The sequence below is a fragment of the Tachyglossus aculeatus genome, chromosome 15 (assembly GCF_015852505.1).
Source record: "Tachyglossus aculeatus isolate mTacAcu1 chromosome 15, mTacAcu1.pri, whole genome shotgun sequence".
Taxonomy (NCBI): domain Eukaryota; kingdom Metazoa; phylum Chordata; class Mammalia; order Monotremata; family Tachyglossidae; genus Tachyglossus; species Tachyglossus aculeatus.
The window spans coordinates 903,440-929,854 of NC_052080.1; positions in this window are offsets into that span (position 1 = coordinate 903,440).

The following is a 26,415-nucleotide window of genomic DNA, read 5'->3' on the forward strand; positions in this document are numbered from 1 at the left end:
TGCTTAGCATAGCTCTCTGCGCACGGTAGCACTGCTCGATCGATTGATTGGGCTCACAGACTTAAATCCCCAGGGTACAGATGAGGAAACTGAGGCCCAGAGAAGTAAAGTCACACAGAAGAAAAGCGGCAGAGCCGGGATGAGAACCCAGGGCCTGTGGGTCCCCTAAGTTGTGTTGTTTCTTGAGTGGGAGGAAAAGGAGCAGGTTTATCGGTGGTAGACATTCAAATCGATCAATCGATCGATCACTGGCACTTACTGGGCACTTACCGCGTGCAGAGCACAGCACTAAGGGTTTGGAACAGAATGAAACAACAGATTTGGTAGACGCGTTCCCTGCGCACAACGAGAAAATGCCCCCGCCAGAGCACAGGCTTGGGAATCACAGGACGTGGGTTCTAATACCGGCTCTACCACCTGTCTGCCGTGTGACCTTCGGCAAGCCACTTACCTTCTCTGGGCCTCAGTTCCCTCATCTGTATAATGGGGATGAAGACTGTGAGCCCCAGGTGGGACAACCTGATGACCCCGTACCTACCCCAGCGCTCAGAACAGTGCTTGGCGCATAGTAAGCGCCTAAAAAATACTATTATTATTATTGTTACATACCATAATACTATACCTTACGTATATCATCATCATCATCAATCATATTTATTGAGCGCTTACTATGTGCAGAGCACTGTACTAAGCGCTTGGGAAGTACAAATTGGCAACATATAGAGACAGTCCCTACCCAACAGTGGGCTCACAGTCTAAAAGGGGGAGACAGAGAACAAACCAAACATACTAACAAAATAAAATATATAGAATAGATATGTACAAATAAAATAAATAAATAAATAAATAGAGTAATAAATATGTACAAACATATATGCATATATACAGGTGCTGTGGGGAAGGGAATATACCATAGGGTATATACCATACCTACCCTAATATATAAATACAATAATAAATAAATACCATAATCATCATCATCAGTCGTATTTATTGAGTGCTTACTGTGTGCAGAGCACTGTACTAAGCTCTTGGGAAGTACAAGTTGGCAACATATAGAGACAGTCCCTACCCAACAGTGGGCTCACAGTCTAAAAGGGACTGTTACTATACAAGTACTATTACTTGTTGTTGAACTGTCCTCTCCCAAGCGCTTAGTAAGGTGCTCTGCACACAGTAAGTGCTCAATACATATGACTGAATGAATGAATGAGTGAATGAATGAATGAATGAGGGGGCTTGCTTTGGCTCTGCCATTGGGTTATATTGGCTCAGTGTCCGGGAGGGGCAGGTGTTCCCTGCCTCTGCCAGTTGCTGCCCAAGCTATGCCCAGTGCTCCGGGGCAGGATTGGCTTCTTTTTGGCCTCCTTCCCTGGGATGCTGCGAGGTGTCTCCCCCGGAAAGGCAGGGAAACTTCTCTCTGACACGTTGCCTTTCTCAGCCTGCCTTGCCCTGGCCCTCCCCAACCAATAATCCTAAGGATGGGATCCGTTATTATAATAATAATGATGGCATTTGTTAAGCACTTACTATGTGCCAAGCATTGTTCTGGGCGCCGGGGAGGATACAGGGTGATCAGGTTGTCCCACGTGGGGCCCACAGTCTTCATCCCCTTTTTACAGATGAGGTAACTTAGGCCCAGAGAATAATAATAATAATAATGCTGGCATTTGTTAAGCGCTTACTATGTGCCAAGCACTGTTCTAAGCGCTGGGGTATATTCATTCATTCAATCATATTTATTGAACACTCACTATGCGCAGAGTGCTTGGGAAGTACAAGTTGGCAACATGTAGAGATGGTCCCTACCCGCCAGTGGGCTCACAGTCTAGAAACAATGTAATCAGGTTGTCCCACCTGGGGCTCACAGTCTTTGTCCCCATTTTACAGATGAGGTAACAGAGGCCCAGAGAATAATGGTGTTGGTATTTGTTAAGTGCTTGCTATGTGTCAAGCACTGTTCTAAGCGCTGGGGTATATGCCATGTAATCAGGTTGTCCCACGAGAGGCTCACAGTCTTCGTCCCCATTTTCCAGGAGAGGTCACTGAGGCCCAGAGAAGTGAAGGGACTTGTCCAAAGTCACAGAGGGGACAAGTGGCTGGGGCGGGCTGAGAACCCATGACCTCTGACTCCCAAGCCCGGGCTCTTTCCACTGAGCCACACTGCTGTCCATCCAATCAATCAATCAATCAATCGTATTTATTGAGCACTTACTGTGTGCAGAGCACTGTACCAAGCGCTTGGGAAGTCCAAGTTGGCAACATCTAGAGACGGTCCCTACCCAACAGTGGGCTCCCAGTCTAGAAGCCCAGCACTGCTCTAAGCGCTGGGGTGGGCACCAGCTGGGCAGAAGGGGCATGCTGCCCGAGGAGCCCCCCTCGGCCTCCCCCAGCCGGTGCCAGCCCAGGAGTCTTCTCAATCAATCAATCAATCAATCAATCAATCGTATTGATTGAGCGCTTACTGTGTGTGCAGAGCCCTGGACTAGGCGCTTGGGAAGTCCAAGTTGGCAACATCTAGAGACGGTCCCGACCCACCAGTGGGCTCACAGTCTAGAAGACCCCTTGGGACCCCCGCTGGCCCTCCGGGGGCAGGGGAGCCCCCCCCCCCGGCACACACACACACACACACACACACACACACACACACACACACACACACACACACAGAGACGAGTGGGTTCCCAAGTAGCCCCCTCCCCACCTACCCGAGCGGGTCCGGATGGTTTCGGCTAGCAGGTCCCGGTTGGCATCCGCCGGCTGGTCCATGCCCGCTCTGCCCGCGGCCCCCGCCCACTCGGTTTGGGCTGGGCTGGGCTGGGCTGGGCTGGGCTGGGGGCTGGGGGCTGGGGGCTGGGAGGGGACCGGCCCTGGGGGGAGGCTCCTCCCTCTCGCCTCTCCCCCCGGAGGAGGAGGAGGAGGAGGAGGAGGAGGAGGAACAGGTGCCAACCGGGGGAGCCCGCAGGCCACGGGGCACCGGGGGCACGGGACAACAGCGGTGGGAGTTGCTCCCTTGCCCAGAGGAGGTGGGGGGGGGGGGGAGGGAGGGAGAGATGGAAGGATGGAGGGAGGGATGGAGGGATGGAGGGAGGGATGGAGGGATGGAAGGATGGAGGAGGGAGGGAGGGATAGAATGATGGAAAGGCTGGAGGTAGGGAGAGATGGAGGGCTGGAAAGGCTGGAGAGCTGGGGGCATGGAAAGAGGCGGGCGGCTGGGCCCGGGGCCCGGCCCAGTGGGAGGGGCCCGGGGCTCGGGGCTGCCCAGCAATCCATTGGGCCCACTGCCGGCCCCGGGGGCGGGATCGGGGCCCCCGCCCCTGTCCCCACGTGGGAACGAGCCCCCGGCCCCCAAACCAAGCTGCTCCGCCAGCTGCCCTCACCGGGACACCCCTGACCCCTGACCCCTGACCCCTGACCTCCTCCCAGGGGGTCCAGAAGCCCCCAGGGACCGCCACCACACCGCCACAGATCCAAGACCCCTCTCTTAGGGGGTCTCCCTGGCGAAGCCCCCCGGGACCGCCACCACACTCCCTCAGATCCAAGACCCCCCTCTTAGGGGGTCTCCCTGGCGAAGCCCCCCGGGACCGCCACCACACCCCCACGGATCCAAGACCCCCCTCTTAGGGGGTCTCACTGGCGAAGCCCCCCGGGACCGCCACCACACCCCCTCAGATCCAAGACCCCCCTCTTAGGGGGGGGGTCTCCCTGGCGAAGCCCCCCGGGACCGCCACCACACCGCCACAGATCCAAGACCCCCCTCTTAGGGGGGGGTCTCACTGGCCTGGTCTGATCCGGAGAAAGACCACCGTCCTGTCCCCCAAAGCAGAGACCCCTAACTCCCCTCTCTTCTGCCAATTCATTCAACCGTATTTATTGAGGGCTTACTGCGTGCAGAGCGCTGTACTAAGCGCTTGGGAAGTACAAGTCGGCAACAAATCCCCGCACTCTTACATATTTATTCTATTTATTTTGTTAATTTGTTTTGTTTTGTTGTGTGTCTCTCCCTTCTGGACTGTGAGCCCGCTGTGTTGGGACTTCCCAAGCGCTTAGTACAGTGCTCTGTACACAGTAAGCGCTCCATAAATACGATTGGATGAATGAGTCAATGAATGTCAGGTAGGGACCGTCTCTCTATGTCGCCAACTTGTACTTCCCAAGCGCTTAGTCCAGTGCTCTGCACACAGTAAGCGCTCAATAAATACGATTGAATGAATGAATGAAATACACATCTATATAATCATTATTATTATTAGTATTATTATTATCATGGCATTTGTTAAGCACTTACTATGTGACAAGCCCTGTTCTACGCTCTGGGGCACGTACTGACAATACTAACAACAACGAGGATGATATTTTGTTAGGCACTTACTAGGTGTCAAGCACTGTTCCAAGGTCATCAGGTTGGACACAGTCCTTGCCCCCGCATAAGGCTCACCTTCTTAATCCCCACTTTACAGATAAGGGAACCGAAGCACAGAGAAGTTAAGAGATTTACCCAAGGTCACACAGCAGACAAGTGGCGGAGCGGGGATTAGTACCCACGATCTCAGATTCCCAAACCCCTTCTCTTGCCATTAGGCCAAACTGCTTCCCCGGGGACTCCTTGGGTAGTAATAATAACTATAATAGTAATAATAATAGTATTATTTAAGCGCTTACTACATGCAAAGCACTGTTCTGAGCGCTGGGGAGGATACAAGGTGATCAGGTTGTCCCACGGGGGGCTCACAGTATAATAACAATAATAATGACAGCATTTGTTAAGCGCTTACTATGTTCATTCATTCACTCAGTGGTATTTAGTGAGCACTTACTGTGTGCAGAGCACTGTACTAAACACTTGGAAAGTACAATTCAGCAACAAATAGAGGAAATCAGGTTTGGACTATGCGCCAAGCACTGTTCTAAGCGCTGGGGTAAAATTCAAGGTAATCAAGTTGTCCCATGTGGGGCTCACAGTGTTAATCCCCATTTTACAGATGAGGGAACTGAGGCCCAGAGAAGTGAAGTGGCTTGCCCGAGGTCACACAGCAAACAAGAGCGTGAGAAGCAGCGTGGCTCAGTGGAAAGAGCACAGGCTTTGGAGTCAGAGGTCATGGGTTCGAATCCCGGCTCCACCACATGTCTGCTGTGTGACCTTGGGCAAGTCACTTAACTTCTCTGAGCCTCAGTTACCTCATCTGGAAAATGGGGATTAAAACTGTGAGCCCCACATGGGACAACCTGATCACCTTGTATCCCCCCCAGCGCTTAGAACAGTGCTTTGCACATAGTAAGCGCTTAACAAATGCCATCATCATCATCATCATCATCACAAGTGGCAGGGCCAGAATTAGAACCCACATCCTCCGACTCCCAAGCCCGGACTCTTTCCACTAAGCCACGCTGCTTCTTTTCACCCGAGGACTCCTTTCCCGGAGCTTACTGCACTTTAGGTGATCAATAAGTAGTACTAACGCTTCAGAAGCTTACCATCTAATTGGGGGAGACTGACGGACGAAAGCTACTCCCGAAGGGAAGGAGCCGGGAGATAAATCCAGGATAAAAGAGTAAGCATTTCAGCCGGGCAGGATAACACAAATGTAAACCTTTTGATATTCCTTTTCTCCCAGTCCACAGGAGATTCGGAGTTGGGAGCAAATCCAAGTTATTTACTTTAACGAGCCACCCTCCACCCCACAGCACTTATTTACCTATCTATAAATGATAAATGATTTATTGATATTAATGCCTGCCTCCCCCTCTAGACCGTAAGCTCATTGCGGGACGGGAACGTGTCTATCAATCAACTCTGTTGTACTCTTCCAAGCGCTTGGCATGGTGCTCTGCACACAGTAGGTGCCCAATCAATCAATCAATCGTATTTATTGAGCGCTTACTGTGTGCAGAGCACCGTACTAAGCGCTTGGGAAGTACAAGTTGGCAACACATAGACACAGCCCCTACCCAACAGTGGGCTCACAGTCTAAAAGGGGGAGACAGAGAACAAAACCAAACATACTAACAAAATAAATTAAATAGAATAGATATGTACAAGTGAAATAAATAACAGCAATCATCATGTCTTCTGATGGACAAACCTCACGAACCCCAACTGACAAATTCCAGAGGGCTTGGCAGCGGGGTCAGGAAATATGTCTGTTCATTGTTGTATTGTCCTCCCCAAGTGCATAGTACAGCGCTCTGTACACAGTAAACGTTCAATAAATGCGATTGAATGAATGGGAGAGAAACAGGATTCTGAATGGGCTACACTTGTCATCATCAATCGTATTTATTGAGCGCTTACTGTATGCAGAGCACTGTACTAAGCGCTTGGGAAGTACAAGTTGGCAACACACAGAGACAGTCCCTACCCAACAGTGGGCTCACAGTCTAAAAGGGGGAGACAGAGAACAAAACCAAACATATTAACAAAATAAAATAAATAGAATAGATATGTACAAGTAAAATAAATAAATAAATAAATAGAGTAAGAAATATGTACAAACATATATACATATATACAGGTGCTGTGGGGAAGGGAAGGGGGTAAGATGGGGGGGATGGAGAGGGGGACGAGGGGGAGAGGAAGGAAGGGGCTCAGCCTGGGAAGGCCTCCTGGAGGAGGTGAGCTCTCAGTAGGGCCTTGAAGGGAGGAAGAGAGCTAGCTTGGCGGATGGGCAGAGGGAGGGCATTCCAGGCCCGGGGGATGACGTGGGCCGGGGGTTGATGGCGGGACAGGCGAGAACGAGGCCTAACGGTGAGGAGATTAGCGGCAGAGGAGCAGAGGGTGCCGGCTGGGCAGTAGAAGGAGAGAAGGGAGGTGAGGTAGGAGGGGGCGAGGTGATGGAGAGCCTTGAAGCCCAGGGTGAGGAGTTTCTGCCTGATGCGCAGATTGATCGGTAGCCATTGGAGGTTTTTGAGGAGGGGAGTAATATGTCCAGAGCGTTTCTGGACAAAGATAATCCGGGCAGCAGCATGAAGTATGGATTGAAGTGGAGAGAGACACGAGGATGGGAGATCAGAGAGAAGGCTGGTGCAGTAGTCCAGATGGGATAGGATGAGAGCTTGAATGAGCAGGGTAGCGGTTTGGATGGAGAGGAAAGGGCGGATCTTGGCAATGTTGCGGAGCTGAGACCGGCAGGGTTTGGTGACGGCTTGGATGTGAGGGGTGGACGAGAGAGCGGAGTCGAGGATGACACCAAGGTTATGGGCTTGTGAGACGGGAAGGATGGTAGTGCCGTCAACAGAGATGGGAAAGTCAGGGAGAGGGCAAGGTTTGGGAGGGAAGACAAGGAGCTCAGTCTTCGACATGTTGAGCTTTAGGTGGCGGGCGGACATCCAGATGGAGATGTCCTGAAGGCAGGAGGAGATGCGAGCCTGGAGGGAGGGGGAGAGGGCAGGGGCAGAGATGTAGATCTGGGTGTCATCAGCGTAGAGATGATAGTTGAAGCCGTGGGAGCGAATGAGGTCACCAAGGGAGTGCGTGTAGATCGAGAACAGAAGGGGACCAAGCACTGAACCTTGGGGAACCCCCACAGTGAGGGGATGGGAGGGGGAGGAGGAGCCTGCAAAAGAGACTGAGAAAGAACGACCGCTAAACCTCACACAGCTAAACCTCATCCAATACAACTTACTTTTTGGGCTCTGCCGTGGAGAAGCAGTGTGGCTCAGTGGAAAGAGCCCGGGCTTGGGACTCAGAGGTTATGGGTTCTAATCCCGGCTCCGCCACTTAGCTGTGTGACTTTGGGCAAGTCACCTCACTTCTCTGTGCCTTAGTTACCTTATCTGTAAAATGGGGATTAAGACTGTGAGCCCCATGTGGGACAATCTAATTCCCTTGTATCCCCCCCCAGCGCTTAGAACACTGCTTTGCGCATAGTAAGCACTTAACAAATTAAGCGCTTTTGTTTTGTTTTGTTGTCTGTCTCCCCCTTGTAGACTGTGAGCCCACTGTTGGGTAGGGACCATCTCTATATGTTGCCAACTTGTACTTCCCAAGCGCTTAGTACAGTGCTCTGCACACAGTAAACGCTCAATAAATATGATTGAATGAATGAATGAATTAACAAATGCCATTATTATTATTATTATTATTATTATTATTATTATTATGGAGGCGGGGTCAGCTAGAAGCAGCCGTGGCCTAGTGGAAGGAAAGAGGTTGGGGCCGGGAGTCAGAAAGACCTGGGTTCTAAAGCCGCCTCTGCCAATTGCTTGTTGAGAGACCTTGGGCAAGTCACTTCCCTTCTCCGTGTCTCGGTTCTCCTGTTCTCCCTCCTACTTTTAAACTGTGAACCCCAGGCGGCGAAGAGACTGTGTCCAACCTTAGTCCAGCGCAAGCGCTTAGTACAGTGAAGCAGCAGCGTGGCTCAGTGGAAAGAGCCCGGGCTTGGGAGCCAGGGGTCATGGGTTCTAATCCCGGCTCCGCCACTTGGCAGCTGTGTGACTTCGGGCAAGTCACTTAACTTCTCTGGGCCCAAGTTCCCTCATCTGTAAAATGGGGATGAAGACTGTGCACCCCCCATGGGACAATCTGATCACCTTGTATCTCCCCCAGTGCTTAGAACAGTGCTTTGCACATAGTAAGCACTTAATAAATGCCACCATTATTATTATTATTATTACTCTATTTATTTATTTTACTTGTACATATCTAATCTATTTATTTTATTTTGTTAATATGTTTGGTTTTGTTCTCTGTCTCCCCCTTCTAGACTGTGAGCCCACTGTTGGGCAGGGACTTACTCTACATGTTGCCAACTTGTACTTCCCAAGCGCTTAGTCCAGTGCTCTGCACACAGCAAGCGCTCAATAAATACGATTGATAGATTGATTCTCTGGGCCTCAGTTCCCTTATCTGTCAAATGGGGATGAAGACTGTGAGCCCCACGTGGGACAACCTGATCACCCTGTATCCCCCCAGCGCTTAGAACAGTGCTTTGCACATAGTAAGCACCTAACCAATGCCATTATTATTATTATTACAGTGCTTTGCGCACAGTAAGCACTTGATTAAGACGATTGAGTGAACCTATTGAACTTGAATCTAATCCAGAGCTTAAAACAGTGTTTGGCACATAGTAAGCACTTAACAAATCCCCAAAAATAAAAATAAAGATAAAATAAAAAATAAAATAAAAATAAAGAGTCACTGCAGCCAAGCTCCTCTCTGCACCTTGAGAGCATCACCAAATTAGCACCATGAGGACGTCGATTTAGTTTCCTACCCGCGGAATGATCGGGGGCCACTTTAGGATTTGGACAATCCACATCCTGCCCTCTACCTAATGACAGACTCTCAGTGGATCAGTGTGGCCTAATGGAAAGAGCCCAGGCCCGGCGGTCAGAGGACCTGGGCTCTAATTCCCATTATGCCAAGTGTTTGCTCTGTGACCTTGGGCAAGTCACTGCACTTATCTGGGCCTCAGTTTCCTCAACCGTAAAATAAGGATTCAAACCTGTTCCTCTTCCTACTTCGACCGTGAGCCGTAACTCGGACGGGGGCTGTGTCTGACCTAATTAACTTGTATCTACCCCAGGATTTAGGACAATCAATCAATCAATCGTATTTATTGAGCAGTTACTGTGCGCAGAGCACTGTACTAAGCGCTTGGAAAGTACAAATTGGCAACATATAGAGACGACAATGACACTTAGTAAGCACTTTAACAAATATCACTTAAAAAAGAAAGGTTTCCTGAGAATCCCAAGTATGACTAAGTAGATTTTTTTTTTCTTTCTGAATTCACTTTAAGATTCCAGTTGCGGGTTCTGCAATTTTAAAAATTAAACCATCCCTTTTTCTCAAGCAATTTCAGTCATTTTCCTAAGCTTCGAAACCCTCATTTTCTTCGGCTTCTGCCAGGTGTGAAAGTATCCATGACCACCCCAAATTTCATGTTGCTTAATTAAACCGAGGGAAAAAGAAACGATGCCGAGGATTTGCGGGCTTCTGAGATCTTTGCCAGTACTGAGGAAAATACAGGATTGATGCTTTGGGACAAGATGATGCTTCCCGGGGAAATCACATACATCTGACTCTTCTTGGCTTGTCGCGCCTATTCTGGCTTTCTCGTACAGACAATAATAATAATAATAATAATAATGGTATTTGTTAAGCGCTTACTATGTGCAAAGCACTGTTCTAAGCGCTGGGGAGGTTACAGGGTGATCAGGTTGTCCCACGTGGGGCTCAGAGTTTTAATCCCCATTTTACAGATGAGGGAACTAAGGCACCGAGAAGTGAAGTGACTTGCCCAAAGTCACACAGCTGACAGCTGGCGGAGCCGGGATTTGAACCCATGACCTCTGACTCCAAAGGCCAGGCTCTTTCCACTGAGCCACAAGACAAGATGTTAAGTTCTGACAAATGGCCAAATGGAGGTCAAAGACAGTGATGGGGCGTCTTGGCTGAACTTCATCAGCCAAAGGGAAGCAGTGTGGCCTACTTAATAATAATAATAATAATTATGATGGCATTTGTTGAGCGCTTACTATGTGCAAAGCACCGTTCTAAGCGCTGGGGGGGATACAGTGTGATCAAGTTGTCCCAAGTGTCACAGTCTTCATCCCCATTTTTACAGATGAGGTAACTGAGGCTCAGAGAAGTTAAGTGACTTGCCCAAGGTCACACAGCAGACTTGTGGTGGAGTCGGAATTCGAACCCATGACCTCTGACTCCAAAGCCCGGGCTCTTTCCACTGAGCCACGCTGCTTCTCTTGAGAGAACACGGATGTAGGAACCAGAAGTTCCTGGGATCTAAAACTGGCTTCGCCACTTGTCTGTTGTGTGACTTTTGGGCAAGTCATTTCCCTTCACTGTTCCTCAGTTACCTCATCTGTAAAATGGGAATTAAGACTGTGAGGCCCACGTGGTACATGGACTGTATTCGACTTGATTAGCCTGTATCTACCCCAGCAATCAATCAATCTACCCCAGCAATCAATCAATCAATCAATCAATCATATTTATTGAGCCCTTACTGTGTGCAGAGCACTGGACTAAGCGCTTGGGAAGTCCAAGTTGGAAACATCTAGAGACAGTCCCTACCCAGCAGTGGGCTCACAGTCTAGAAGCAGCGTGGCTCAGTGGAAAAAGCCCGGGCTTTGGAGTCAGAGGTCATGGGTTCAAATCCCGGCTCCACCACATGTCTGCTGTGTGACCTTGGGCAAGTCACTTAACTTCTCTGAGCCTCAGTCACCTCATCTGTAAAATGGGGATTACGACTGTGAGCCCCACGTGGGACAACCTGATCACCTTGTATCCTCCCCGGCGCTTAGAACAGTGCTTTGCACATAGTAAGCGCTTAACAAATGCCACTATTTATTATTATTATTAGAAGGGGAAGACAGAGAACAAAACATATTAACAAAATAAAATAAATAGAATAGATATGTACAAGTAAAATAGAGTAATAAATACGTACAAATATATACATGTATATTATATATATATATGTACATATATATACATAAACATGTATATTTATGTATATATATATATATATAAACATATATGTTGCCAACTTGTACTTCCCAAACACTTAGTACAGTGCTCCACACAGTAAGCGCTCAATAAATACAATTGATTGATTGATTGATATATACAGGTGCTGTGGGGAAGGCACTTAGTATAGTGTCTGGCACATAAAAGCCCTTAAAAATGTCACCAAAAAAAATGCTCGAGGTGGCTTTCAGTCAGTGCTTGGCAGTGCAGAGCGCTGTACTAAGCGCTTGGAAAGTAGAATTCAGCAACAAATAGAGTCAATCCCTGACCACAGCGGGCTCACAGTCTGCCCATGGTAAGGACTCAATAACTACGACCGATTGATTGATTAAGCTCCGAGCCCCAAATGGGACGGGGATTGGGTCCGCTCTGATTATCCTGTATCTACCTCTGGCGTAACACAGTGTTTGGCACAGGGTAAACGCTTATTACTACCGTTCTATTATTCCTATAATAATAATAATAATAATGGTATTTGTTAAGCGCTTACTACGTGCAAAGCACTGTTCTAAGCACTGGGGAGGTTACAAGGTGATCAGGTTGTCCCACAGGGGGCTCACAGTCTTCATCCCCATTTTCCAGATGAGGGAACTGAGGCACAGAGAATAATGATAATAATAATAATGATGGCATTTGTTACACGCTTATTATATGCAAAGCACTGTTCTAAGCGCTGGCGAGGTTACAAGGTGATCGGGTTGTCCCACAGAGGGCTCACAATCTTCATCCTCATTTTACAGATGAGGGAACTGAGGCGCAGAGAAGTGAAGTGACTTGCCCAAAGTCACACAGCTGACAATTGGCAGAGCTGGGATTCGAACCCATGACCTCTGACTCCAAAGCCTGGGCTCTTTCCACTATTCTGTGTAACCCTGACTTGCTCCCTCTCCTCTCCCCACAGCACTTAGAACAGTGCTTCACACACAGTAAGCGCTCAATAAATATGACTGAATGAATAGTAAGCACTTAACATATACCAAAATCCTTATTTATTTTACTTGTACATATCTATTCTATTTATTTTATTTTGTTAGTATGTTTGGTTTTGTTCTCTGTCTCCCCCTTTTAGACTGTGAGCCCACTGTTGGGTAGGGACTGTCTCTATGTGTTGCCGACTTGTACTTCCCAAGCGCTTAGTACAGTGCTCTGCACACAGTAAGCGCTCAATAAATACGACTGATCGATTGATTGATTGATTGAGTGAATGGATGGATGAATCGCCTGAATGAATGAATGAATGACTGATTCCCGGGCCGTGGGATTTCGGCCGGAGCTCGCGCTCCTCGGCGCCACCTTCTGGACAGTCCCTGGAAGTGCACACGGAGATGGCGCCCGCTCGCCACCTCCTGGACAACCCCTGGGATTGCAGCTTGAACCTGCTCGGCAGCCACTTCGTGGTTCTTTATTATTATTATTATTATTATTATTATTATTATTATTATTATTATTATTATTATTATTATTATTATTATATTAAATACTAGTTAAATAATCAATAATTATTAATAATAATATTGGCATTTGTTAAGCGCTTACTATGTGCAAAGCACTGTTCTAAGCGCTTCTTTGAAACTCCTCCTCTGGACACTGGCTTGCACTTTAAAAACTAAACCAAAAAAGGACGGGGAGCCGTTCACACTGTGCCGCACGAGTCCATCTGCCCACTGAGAAGCAGCGTGGCTCAGTGGAAAGAGCCCGGGCTTTGGAGTCAGTGGTCGTGGGTTCAAATCCCGGCTCCACCAATTGTCAGCTGTGTGACCTTGGGCAAGCCACTTAACTTCTCTGGGCCTCAGTTACCTCATCTGTAAAATGGGGGTTGACTGTGAGCCCCCTGTGGGACAACCTGATCAACTTGTATCCCCCCCCAGCACTTAGAACAGTGCTTTGCACATAGTAAGCGCTTAATAAATGCCATTATTATTATTATTATCTAGAAGTCGGTGAATGTCGATTCATTTTATTTTTAAGGTCTTTGTGAAGCGCTTGAAGCAGTGTGGCTTAGTGGAAAGAGCACGGGCCTGCGAGTCATTCATTCATTCAATCATATTTATTGAGCGCTTACTTTGTGCAGAGCACTGTACTAAGCGCTTGGGAAGTCCAAGTTGGCAACAGACAGTGTATGCAGTCATGATGCAACACCCTCAAAATGTGAGTAACTGTGTTCAATGTAATTATCTTATATCTACCCCACTGCTTTAGATCAGTGCTTGGAGCACACATGCACACAAACATATACTACATAGCCCTCGCCTTGTCTGGCCCTTGTTCCCCATGGTCCCAGTTTCACTGGAGTTTTCTCCTCCCTTCCCTTGACCCCGTAATTGCCCGGAGTCATTGATTGTCGTATTTATTAAGTGCTTACCGTGTGTAGAGCACTATACTAAGCGCTTGGGAAAGTACAATACAGCAGTGAAGAGTGACAATCCCCGCCTACAGCGAGTCTTTGGGGGCAGGGGATGGAGACAGACATCAATACAAATAAAGTCACCAATATAAATTAAAAAAAATTACAGATTAGAGAGTCCTGCACGACCTTGGAGAGACTATGCTTGAGGCTCCTATTGATATATTATCCCCCCGTCTTACCTCCTTCCCCTCCCCACCGCACCTGTATATATGTATTTATGTTTGTATAGGTTTATTACTCTATTTATTTTACTTGCTCATATTTATTCTATTTTATTTTGTTAATATGTTTTGTTTTATTGTCAGAAGATCTGAGTTCTAGTCCCAGCGCCTTATTCATTCATTTAATCGTATTTATTGAGCACTTACTGTGTGCAGAGCACTGTAATAATAATAATAATGATGGCATTTGTTAAGCGCTTATTATGTGCAAAGCACCGTTCTAAGCGCTGGGGGGGATACAAGGTGATCAGGTTGGCCCACGTGGGGCTCCCGGTCTTCATCCCCATTTTACAGATGAGGGAACTGAGGCCCAGAAAAGTTAAGTGACTTACCCAAAGTCACACAGCTGACAGTTGGCGGAGTCCTCGGAGTGGCGGACTGTACTAAGCGCTTGGGAAGTACAAATCGGCAACATATAGAGACGGTCCCTACGCAACAATGGGCTCACAGTCTAGAAGGGGGAGACAGACCAAAAAAACAAATAATAATAACTGGTATTTTTAAGTACTATGTGCCAGGCACTGTACTAAGCATTAGGGGGGATACAGCAAATTGGATTGGATACAGTCCCACGTGGGGCTCACAATCTCAATCCCCATTTTACAGGTGAAGAAACGGAGGCACAGAGAAGTGAAGTGACTTGCCCAAGGCCACACAGCAGAAAAGTGGTGGAGCAAGAATTAGAACCCATGACTGTGAGCCCGCTGTTGGGTAGGGACCGTCTCTATATGTTGCCAACTTGTACTTCCCAAGCGCTTAGTACAATGCTCTGCACACAGTAAGCGCTCAATAAATACGACAATGAATGAATGAATGAAAGACCTGACTCTCAGGCTTATGCTCTATCCAGCACTTAGAACAGTGCTTAGCACACAGTAAACACTTAACAAATACCATCATCACCACTATGCCATGCTACTTCCCCAGTATCTGTTGTGTGACCTTGGTCAAGTCACTTCAGTCTTCTGCACCTCAGTGACCTCATCTGTAAAATGGAAATTAAGACTGCGAACCCCACATGAGACATGGACTGCGTCCAACCTTATTAGCTTTAATCAACCCCAGAGCTTAGTGTAATGCCTGGCACAGAGTAAGTGCTTAACAAATACTATCTTTAAAAAGTGCTTACTATGTGCCAGGCACTGGGCTAAGTGCTGGGGTAGATAATAGACAGTCAGGTCAATCAATCAATCAATCGTATTTATTGAGCGCTTACTGTGTGCAGAGCACTGTACTAAGCGCTTGGGAAGTACAAGTTGGCAACATATCGAGACAGTCCCTACCCAACAGTGGGCTCACAGTCTAAAAGGGGGAGACAGAGAACAAAACCAAACATACTAACAAAATAAAATAAATAGAATAGATACGTACAGGTAAAATAAATAAATAGAGTAATAAATGTGTACAAACATATATCCATATATACAGGTGCTGTGGGGAAGGGAAGGAGGTAAGATGGGGGGATGGAGAGGGGGACGAGGGGGAGAGGAAGGAAGGGGCTCAGTCTGGGAAGGCCTCCTGGAGGAGGTGAGCTGGGCTCACTGTTTTAAGTAGGAGGAGGAACAGAAGGCATTGAATCCCTAGTTTGCAGAAGAGGGAATTGAGGCACAGAGAAGTCAAGCTTTCAGAGTCACAGAGTCACTTAACCTTTCTGTGCCTCAGTTACCTCATCTGTAAAATGGGGGTGAAGACTGTGAGCCCCACGTGGGACAACCTGATGACCTGGTATTTACCCCAGCATTTACAACCGTGCTTGGCACAGATAAACCAGCTGCTCTCCAGGTCTCAGAGATAGTCTGTTCAGGGACCACAGACTGAACCAGTCCTCCTCAGCAGCCCCTGGGCAATGCGTGCCACCTGGGGAGAGGGTGCGGATGGCTCAGTGCACGCCAACACCACTACTCCCAACTCTAACTCCTGTGCCACCGTTGGGAGCCCGGACTTTTGGCGCGTGAACGATCAGCTCAGCGGCCGGTAAGAGGCCAGACAAGGTGTCCTGCTACAGTTCCGCGGACTCGGTGGGCTACCGGGCCGGAGATTCTCTCCCCAAGACTCACACAAACACGGAAGAGGTCTCCCTAACGACACCTCCGTCTTCCAACCACAGGACGGTTCTATAAAGAATCCGATCGATAAACAGTCAGCCCGGCACCTTGAACTTCCCAAGCGCTTAGTACAGTGCTCTGCACACAGTAAGCGCTCAATAAATACGATTGATGATGATGATGAGGCCCGTGAAGGACGTAACTAGTCTCTATCGAGCCGCTCGGCTCTACTTGACTCGTCTGAGTCCTATGAAAAGGGTTTTCTAACCACTTTCCCATCACCGATGGTATTCCGTCCTCTCGGCCCCTTGTGGGGTGGAACAGAGAGGTGGGTACCGGTATTCCCACTTTACAGAGAGGATAACGGGACAGAGGAGGGGATTTGCCCAAAGTCACCCAGCCGGAGAGGGGCAGGGCTGTTTCTGACCCCGAGCCGCCGGCGTCCAGAACCCACGCTCTTTCACCCGCATCCGCTCCGTGCCTGTGTGCCTCCTCTCCCAGATCCACAAGATATCTGTTAAGCGCTTACTATGTGCCAGGCACTGTACTGAGTGCTGGGGAGGATACAAGCAAATCGGGTTGGTCACAATCCAGCTCACAGCCTTAACCCCCCTTTTACAGATGAGCCCCAGAGAAGTGAAGCGACTTGCCCAAGGCCAACCAGCAGACGAGTGGAGGAGCCAGGATTCGAACCCAGGTCCTTCTGACTCCCAGGGCCAAGCTCTATCCACTAGGCTTCTCCTCTCGTTCTTACCAGGGCCAACGGACAGGCAGGTCCGAATCGGGCACACACCATGGGGTCTCAAATAGAAGTCGCCGTCTCCAAGGAACCAAACGGAAAACTTTCCCCCGATTTTTATAACACATCTGGCGGTGCTGAGGTTATTAAACCTTATTATCTCCGGGTTAATGGTTCGGGAGACACCAGTTGCTGTCTCTGGGGACAAGAATGCTCACCCATCACTGCAAATCTCATATATATGGATCTCTACGGGGCGGAAGCTGCATTTTAAACCACAGGCAACAAGCCAAACCCAGCTTGTAGGCTTCGGTATAACAAGTTTGAGAATTATGTTTCATTCAGAAGCCCACCCTCCATCTCTGTCTCTCTCTCATATACACACAAACACATAAACACAACCATGCATATACACGGAAGCACCCACATAAACACACACTTTGGCCTAGGCAGGAAGAAGGAGCGTGCATCAATCAAATCAATCAATCAATCGTATTTAGTGAGCGCTTACTGTGTGCAGAGCACTGTACTAAGCGCTTGGGAAGTACAAGTTGGCAATATATATGTGCATAACATATGGCATTGTCTTGAACCCTCCTCTCGGAGGCCCGGTCAAACCGTGGTCTGCTCTATACCCAAGGAGAGAGACGGCCCAGATCTGGGGATGGATTTGGGTTTCAAGGGTGGGGGTGGAGAAGAGGATGGAGTGGGGAGGAGGGGGAGAACTTGAAAGCAATTCTTCAGATCTTAATTGGCATCTATTTTTTTGTGGTATTTGTTAAGCGCTTACTTTCTGCCAAGCACTGTCCTGGGGTAGATACATGCTAAACAGATTGGATGTAGTCCTGGTCCCACAGGGGGCTCAAAGTCTTCATCCCCATTTTATAGATGAAGCGCTTAATACAGTGCTCTGCACACAGTAAGCGCTCAATAAATACGATTGATTGATTGATGAAGGAACTGAGGCACAGAGAAGTCAAGTGACTGGCCCAAGGTCACAAAGTCGCTAAGTGGCAGAGCTGGAATTTAAACCCGGGTTCTTCTGACACCCAGACTTTTGCTCTACTCACTAGGCCATGTTGCTTTTAAATGTACTAAAAAGTCCAGATAGATCTATACACGTGTCTATAACTATAGTATAGGACAGTGCTCTGCACACAGTAAGCGCTCAATAAACACGATTGAATGAATGAATGAATGAACTATAATTATGCAGATATATTTAAAAGAGGGAGACCAAGGCCAACTATTGATACCCCTTCTGAATAATTTCTAATTCAGAATTGACGTATGATGATGGAGAAGCAGCGTGGCGTAGTGGATACAGCCTAGGAGTCGGAAGGTCATGGGTTCTAATCTTGGCTCCAACGCTTGCTTACTGTGTGACCTTGGGACAGTCACTTCACTTCTCTGGGCCTCAGTAAAATGACAGTTGAGATTGTGAGCCCGATACGGGATAGGGACTGTGTCCCACCCGATTTGCTTGTGTCCAATCCCAGCACTCAGTAGAGTGCCTGCACATACTAAGCACTTAACACATACTATAATTATCATTATTAGTTCATTTTTTTAAGCAAACTCAGTATTGTGAGTTTGCTTAAACAGATTGTATGTAGTACTGGTCCCACAGGGGGCTCACAGTCCTCATTCCCATTTTATAGATGAAGGAACTGAGGCACAGAGAAGTCAAGTTTAAATACCTTCTGAAGTGGATGACTGTACTTTAATCATCATAATGATAATAATAATAATAATAATAATGGCATTTATTAAGCGCTTACTATGTGCAGAGCACTGTTCTAAGCGCTGGGGAGGTTACAAGGTAATCAGGTTGTCCCCCGTGGGGCTCACAGTCTTCATCCCCGTTTTACAGATGAGGTAACTGAGGCACACAGAAGTTAAGTGACTTGCCCAAAGTCACACAGCTGACAATTGGCAGAGCCGGGATTTGAACCCATGACCTCTGACTCCAAAGCCCGGGCTCTTTCCCATTGAGCCATGCTGCTTCTGAATCAATGGTATTTTCTGAATGCTTACTATGTGCAGAGCACTGTACTAAGTGCTTGGGAAGGTAAATACAGCAGAATTAGCAGACACGTTCCCTGCCCACAACAAATTTATAGTCTGAAGGGGGAAATATATAATATATATGATATAATAAATAATATAAAAATAGTAATGATGACGATTGTTAAATTTTTCCTCTCTGCCAAGCATTGTACTCAGAGCTGGAGTACATAGACCATATGGCAACAGTACTCAATCCCTTTCCCACAGAAGGCTCACGCGATTTGGAAATTCTTGTTCTCAACATTATGGGCCTGCTCTTTTTGTGATTCCCTTTGTCTTGAAATATCAAGATTTTGCCAATTATAAACAGCAATCATTGGACGACCTGCATGTCATTTTCCTTTTAAAAAATCCGCACTGCGTTTCCCTTAACATCAGTCAGGTAGGATTGCATTTCTTTGCCTTGATTGCCAGGCAAATCCCGGCTCCACCTTGTCTTCTGTGTGACCTTGGGGATTAAAATGGGGATTAAGGCTGTGTGCACCACGTGGGACATGGACTGTGTCCAACCTAATTAGCGTGTATCTACCCCAGAGCTTAGTACGGCTCCTGACATATAGTAAACACTTAACAAATACTATTTAAAAAAGGCAAATATTTGCCAGATTCTGCAAGCAGAATCTTTTGTTTTCTCTGTTTTCTCATCTGCAAAATGGGGGTTCCCCTCTAAGGATGGCACCTGGAGAGTTTCCAGTTCTCTACTAGTCTCGGTTACGGGAGGGAGAGACAAGAAGAGGCCGATCCATTCCATTCCTAGCTTGGGCAGTGACTAACCAGTGGCAGGCCATCTGCAACAAGTCAAAACTCACCGGTGCTGGGCAGCAGCGCCATGGAAGAGAGTCGAGGGCAGAGAATTAAGTTTACTGCACGAAAGAAAGCGATGGTAAACCACTGCCGGATTCTTACCGAGAAAACTCTATGGATCCATTACCAGAAGGACTTCAGGCAGAGGCGGGGCGTCCTGGGAGAGTTGCGTCCATGGAGTCGCTATGGGTCGGAGACGACTCGACAACCTAAGACAAGAGCGAATGCAGAGGACTGTACTAAGAGCTTGGGCAGGTATGACGGCATCAGGAGAAGCATTCTCTTCCCACACCTCTCTCCGGAAAGACAGACCTAAATATATTCACCGACAGTGGAATCGAATAAACAGAGGAATGTTCAAACGCATAGATGGGTAGACACTTAATCTCTAACAGAATAAATAGGCGAATGTACAACTGAATAAATAGGTCCACACACAGAACGGCCCTTAGCACATTGGATGCGGTTAGCAAATTCCGTAATTTAAGGATGCAGATGAATGTAAGTAAATACTTAAGTGTCAGGGGTGGCAGCTGCGTTGAGTCCATGCTTGAGAAGCAGTGTTGCCCAGCGGACAGAGTAAGAGCCGGTGGCCAGAAAGACCTGGGTTCTAATCCCAGCCCCGCCACTTGTCTGATATGTGCCTTCTCTGTGCCTCAGTTACCTCAGCTGTAAAATGGGATTTAAGACCATGACCCCCATGTGGTACATGGAGTATGTCCCAACCAATTAGCTCGTATCTACCTCAGCACTTAGCACAGTGTCTGGCACGTACAAAGCACTTAACGTGTACCATAAAAAAAAGCTTGCGTGATGGTGAAACAAAGTTGACTTTTAATGCTATTTTCTTGTTCTCTTTATCAGTAGTTATTATTATTATAATCATTATACAATAATTATTGTGGTATTTGTTAAGCCCAAACAATGTGTCAAGCACTGCTATAGATACAAGTTCATCAGGTCAGACACAGTCCCTTGTACCTCAAGGGACTCACAACCGAAGCAGAAGGGAGTCGAGATATTGAATCCCCATTTTTCAGACGAGGAAACCAAGGCACCAAGAACTTAAGTGACTTACCCGAGGTCACACAGCAAGCAAGAGACAGAGCAAGTATTAGACTCCAGGTCCTCTAACACCCAGATCTATGCTCATAGCTCTAGGCTATGCTGCTCTTCCAGAATTCTCCTCATTACCCTCCTGAATCCTCTATATCATGGTTCGTTTTAAATAATTTATGAACAAAGATACAGTCATTAGTACCTGACAACAAATCATCTAAACCAAAACTAAATTCATATTGTCTACAAGCTGTACTGCAAAGACCACAGAAATCGGTAGCATCCCCATTCCATATCCCCGCCGTGCCTTAAAAGCTATGGGGCACGGGCCAGGAAACCTCATCTTATTGTCTCGTGTTCTCTTATTTCTAGAAACCTGGTCGATAGAGTTGATGTCATATCTTTTCACAAAATTTAACTGCTTTACCTTGGCCAATTTGTGTAGCTGCTGGGAAAAAAAAAATAAATCAAATGCGATTGTGGGTCGCGTATTTTTAAGAAATTCATTTTCATATACATGGAGAGATACTGGAAGGTAAAAAAAGAGGAAGAAGGAATGAAACAAAGTTGGAGAGGGAAGGTGAAGGGATGAGAGGGAGAGAGAGGTGATATAGGGAGGTGATTCGCCAGTACGATGCTTAGCAAACCAAAGCTACATTAAAAACTGTAGGAAGAAACTCTAACATCAAGTCACATCCTAAGGTTAGAGTTTAGGGAAACTTGACACATTTCAACTTTCAGCTTTTTGGGTCTTGGCCCGAATTTACAACATCCATTCCCTGTTAATGTTTTCTCAAGTCACATCCCCTTCCAAAAAGCTGGCTGTTAATTGTGTCTAGATCTAATACCTGCTAGTCGACTCCGTGGATGAAGCGGATTGTTATAGTTTCAAGGAGATTAATGTCGAGTCTCCTGAATTTATTAATAAGCCCAGGATCCGAAGTACACTATCCCTCCGTTTAACGCCTTAGTCGTGTTATTCATTATGTCTCCTAACTTCATTACCCCAACGAACAGTCTCTTAGAAACATAAAAATTGCCGAGCCGGAGGTTGGAGTTTGCCCAACCCTCTGTATTTCAGGCGTCTGGTTGAGATGGGCTCTACTCTGCGATTGCCATGATCTAATTAGACGCTACGTTCCCTGCTGGGTCACCAAGGGATGCCGCAGAGGGTACTCCTGTCGTTAATCGCGGTTCTGATCACTTCCCGCCTCGTCTGCTATGGTTTCAGGGCCATTGCTTTTAAAATAGGGCTGGCTCCTTTTCCGTGGGTAGTCGTTCCCGTATCGTTGCCGGAACGGGAGAGATGCAGGGACACAAATGGTCCTGTCGGACGGCGGTTCTCGGTTCCTTCAAAGAGGAGTGATTGTAACTGCTTCTCTGAAAACCCAGGGCCTTTTCCTCAGATGGCCACCTCCACGGGAGTCGTTAGGTTAGGTGGGCATGAGGATGATTGGACTGCAAGTTGAGGAGGCCGGAGAAGCCTCGGGAACAGCAGATGCGGGCTATGATGGTCCCCTTGGAGTCTAACTGCACAGATCACTTCAACAAGGGTGGGGCGAGCAAAAAGGCCACCTCGACCCACTGAACAAGGACCAAGTTGGCTTGTTCCAACTACCCAAGGCAGGAGAGGGACAGAACTGGGAAATTTTTAGGTAAAGGCATCCGATTTCCACAAAGTTGGAGCGAGCGTCAACGCTTCCCCGGCTGGCTCAGGGGCAACAGCCCTGGCACGTGTCAATTCAGCCTCTTCTCTGGAAGAGGCTCTTCACTGAGGGAAGCCATATAATGCCCCCATCTGCACCAGTCAGGGATGGAGCCCCCAACAATCTGCACCTCAAAATGCATCAAAAATGGCTCGGAAGAGTCAATACTAGTTCTTTGTTCATTTTATGGTATGCGTTTTGTGACAAAAACTGTTCTAAGTTTTGTGAAAGGTACAAGTTAATTAGGTCTAGGCTGTAGTCTCTTTACGGGCAGGGAACGTGCCTGTTTGTTGCTACATCGTACTCACCCAAATGCCTAGTAAGGTACTCTCACAGTAAGCACTCAGTAAATACAATTGATTTGACATACCAGGTTGGACACAATCCTTGACCCGCATAGGGGCTCACAGTCCAAAGAAGGATGGAGAACAGGTATTGAATCCCATTTTACAGTTGAGGAAACTGAGGCACAGAGAAGGTGGGTGACTTGTCCAAGGTTACCCAGCAAGCAATTTGCAGAGCAATTGGCAGAGCTGGGACTAGAACCCAGGTCCTTGGCCCCCAGGTCCGTGCTCTTTCCACTATGCCACGTTGCACAGCCCCTTCCCCTCAGTGAATTTCCACTCTTTTTTTCTGGTGTCTGTTAAGCGCTTATTTTGTGCCAGGAACTGTACTAAGCACTGCAGTAGATACAAGATAATCAGGCTGGACACAAACCATATCCCACATACAGCTCGCACTCTTAATCCCCACTTATTTTACTTGTACATATTTATTTTACTTGTACATATTTATTTCACTTGTACATATCTATTCTATTTATTTTATTTTGTTAATATATTTTGTTTTGTTCTCTGTCTCCCCATTCTAGACTGTGAGCCCACTGTTGGGTAGGGACCGTCTCTATATGTTGCCAACTTGTACTTCCCAAGTGCTTAGTACAGTGCTCTGCACACAGTAAGCGCTCAATAAATATGATTGATTGAATGATTGATTGATTGTGACAAAGTAACTGAGGCACAGAGAAGTGAAGTGACTCACCAAGGTCACACAGCAGACAACTGGCAGATCTGAGATTAGAACCCAGGTCCTCTGACTCCCAAGCCCAAGCTGTTTCCATTAGGACACCCTATTTCCCATTTATCCTCACTTTCTTCTAGTCCAGGAAGAGAAGCAGCGTGGCTCAATGGAAAGAGCCCGGGCTTTGGAGTCAGAGGTCACGGGTTCAAATCCCGGCTCTGCCAACTGTCAGCTTTGTGACCTTGGGCCAGTCGCTTCGCTTCTCTGTGCCTCAGTTACCTCATCTGTAAAATGGGGATGAAGACTGTGAGCCCCACGTGGGACAACCTGATCACCTTGTTACCTCCCCAGCGCTTATGAACGCTGCTTTGCACATAGTAAGCAAATAATAAATGCCATTATTATTATTATTAATTGAAAAAGGCAGATGGCCTCAAGGACTTTCATTCTTTGATTCTAGGTACTAATAGTAAATCCCACAGCTGTGACAAGCACAGTTCAAGCAGGAGCCCGTTTTTATGACGTTGACTCAACAAGACCATCTGGTAGGACCTAAGTCCCGCAACCGAAATTTCCCCAGTCACTTCTGGGTTTCTGAACGGGCAAGTTTTGTCGGGGGAGGGTTTACATGACATCTTCACCTTCCCAGGGCCCTCTCAGTGACCAAACGTCTTCCAGTCTGTGTGGGAAAGCAGAGTCAGGGAATGGATGGAGAGATTCCCCCCCTCCACCCCGGGACTAGGAACGTGGCAGCCGGGAGAAGCCAGTGAGGTCAGCAAGAAGCTTCCATGGGACCTCTCTTACCTTTCATCTTCAAGCTGGAGATGAGAACGGTGCCTGGGGGTTCTCCCCCTCATTCATTCAATCATCTTTATTGAGTGCTTACGGTGTGCAGAGCACTGGACTAAGCGCTTGGGAAGTACAAGATGGCTCCTACTACAACCCAGCCCGCACACTTCGCTCCTGTAGTGCCAACCTGCTCACTCTACCTCAATCTCCTCTATCTTAATATCTATCTTAATATCTATCTTAATATCTATCTTAATGATGGTCTTCATTAAGTGCTTACTATGTGCCAAGCATTGTTCTAAGCATTGGGGAAGGTACAAGGTAATCAGGTTGTCCCGTGTGAGGCTCACAGTCTTAATCCCCATTTTACTGGTAACTGAGGCACAGAGAAGTCAAGTGACTTGCCCAAAGTGACGCAGCTGATACATGGCGGAGCCGGGACTAGAACCCACGACTTCCAACTCCCAAACCCATGCTCTTTCCACTAGGCCAGGAGGCTTCTCTGCTATCTTGCCACCGATCTCTTGTCCACGTCCTGCTTCTGGCTTGGAACACCCTCATTCATTCATCCATTCAATCGTATTTACTGAGCGCTTACCGTGTGCAGAGCACTGTACTAAGCGCTTGGGCAGTACAAGTTGGCACTCTCCCTTGTCATATCTGACAACGATCACTCTACCCACCTTCAAAACCTTACTGAAAACACATGCCCTCTAAGAGGCCTTCCCTGACTAATCCTTCATTTCATTTTCTTCCCTTCTGTGTTACGTAATTTATTTACTTATATTAATGTCTGCCTCCCGCTCTAAACTGTAAACTCATGGTAGGCAGGGCACATGTCTGCTACACTGTCACACTGTACTCGCTGAAGTGCTTAGTACAAGTGTTCTGCACGCAGAAAGAGCTCCGTAAATATGACTGCTTGATTTAATGCAGAACACTGCAGCTTGGTAGACAGACGGTAGACCTGAATCAGATTCATTTATTCCTTCATTCAGTCGCATTTATTGAGTGCTTACTGTGTGCAGAGCATTGGTACTAAGCGCTTGGGAAGTACAAGTTGGCAACCTATAGAGACAGTCCCTACCCAACAACGGGCTCACGGTCTAGAAGGAGGAGACAGACAACAAAATAAAACATGTGGACAGATAATTTATCTGCCCCACTTCAAAATCTTATTGAAGGCACATCTCCTCCAAAGAGCCTTCCTTGACTAAGCCCTCCCCTCCTCTTCCCTCACTCCCTTATGCAACCGCTCTTATGTGCTCCTCCCTCCCATCCCCACAGCACATATGTATATATCTGTAATTTATCTATTTATGTATTCATATTAATGCCTGCCTTCCCCTCTGGACCTTGAGCCCTTTGTGGACAGGAATGCGTCTATTTGTTGTTATATTGTACCCTCCCAAGCACTTAGTACAGTGCTTGGCACACACTAAGCACTTAATAAATACGAGTGAATGAATGAAAGAAAGAATGAACCTGAGGAGGACCTGAATTTAGATCTGGGGAGAATACAGTGGTTCTAGGAGAACTAATACCTGCCATCAAGGAGCTGATAGTAGAGCGGGAGTGGCCGACAGTTAGAGTTAGATAAAGGCACCTTTTTCAGGATGGTACCTGGAGAGTTTGCAGTATTTTACCAGTCTCGGCTACAGGAGGGGGTGTCAAGCAGAGGCCTACCCATTCCATTCCCAGGTTGGACAGCGGTTAGTGAGTGGAAGGCAATCTGCTACAGATTCAAACTCACCCATGCTGGGCAGCGGCGGCACAGGAGAGATTTAAGGGTGAAGACTCAAGTTGACTGCGCGGAAAAAGGTATAACGGTCGACCACTTCTGTATTTTGAGCAAGAAAACTCTGTGGATCCACTACCAGAACGATGGCAGATGGAGGTGGGGCGTTCTGGGAGAGATGTGTCCATGGAGTCATGACGGGTAGGAGATGACTCAACAGCCTAAGACGAGACAAGAGAGGTACAACACAGTATAAAGATCCATCCATCGATCGAAGGTATTGACCGCTTACCGTGTGCGGAGAACTGAACACAACACTACGC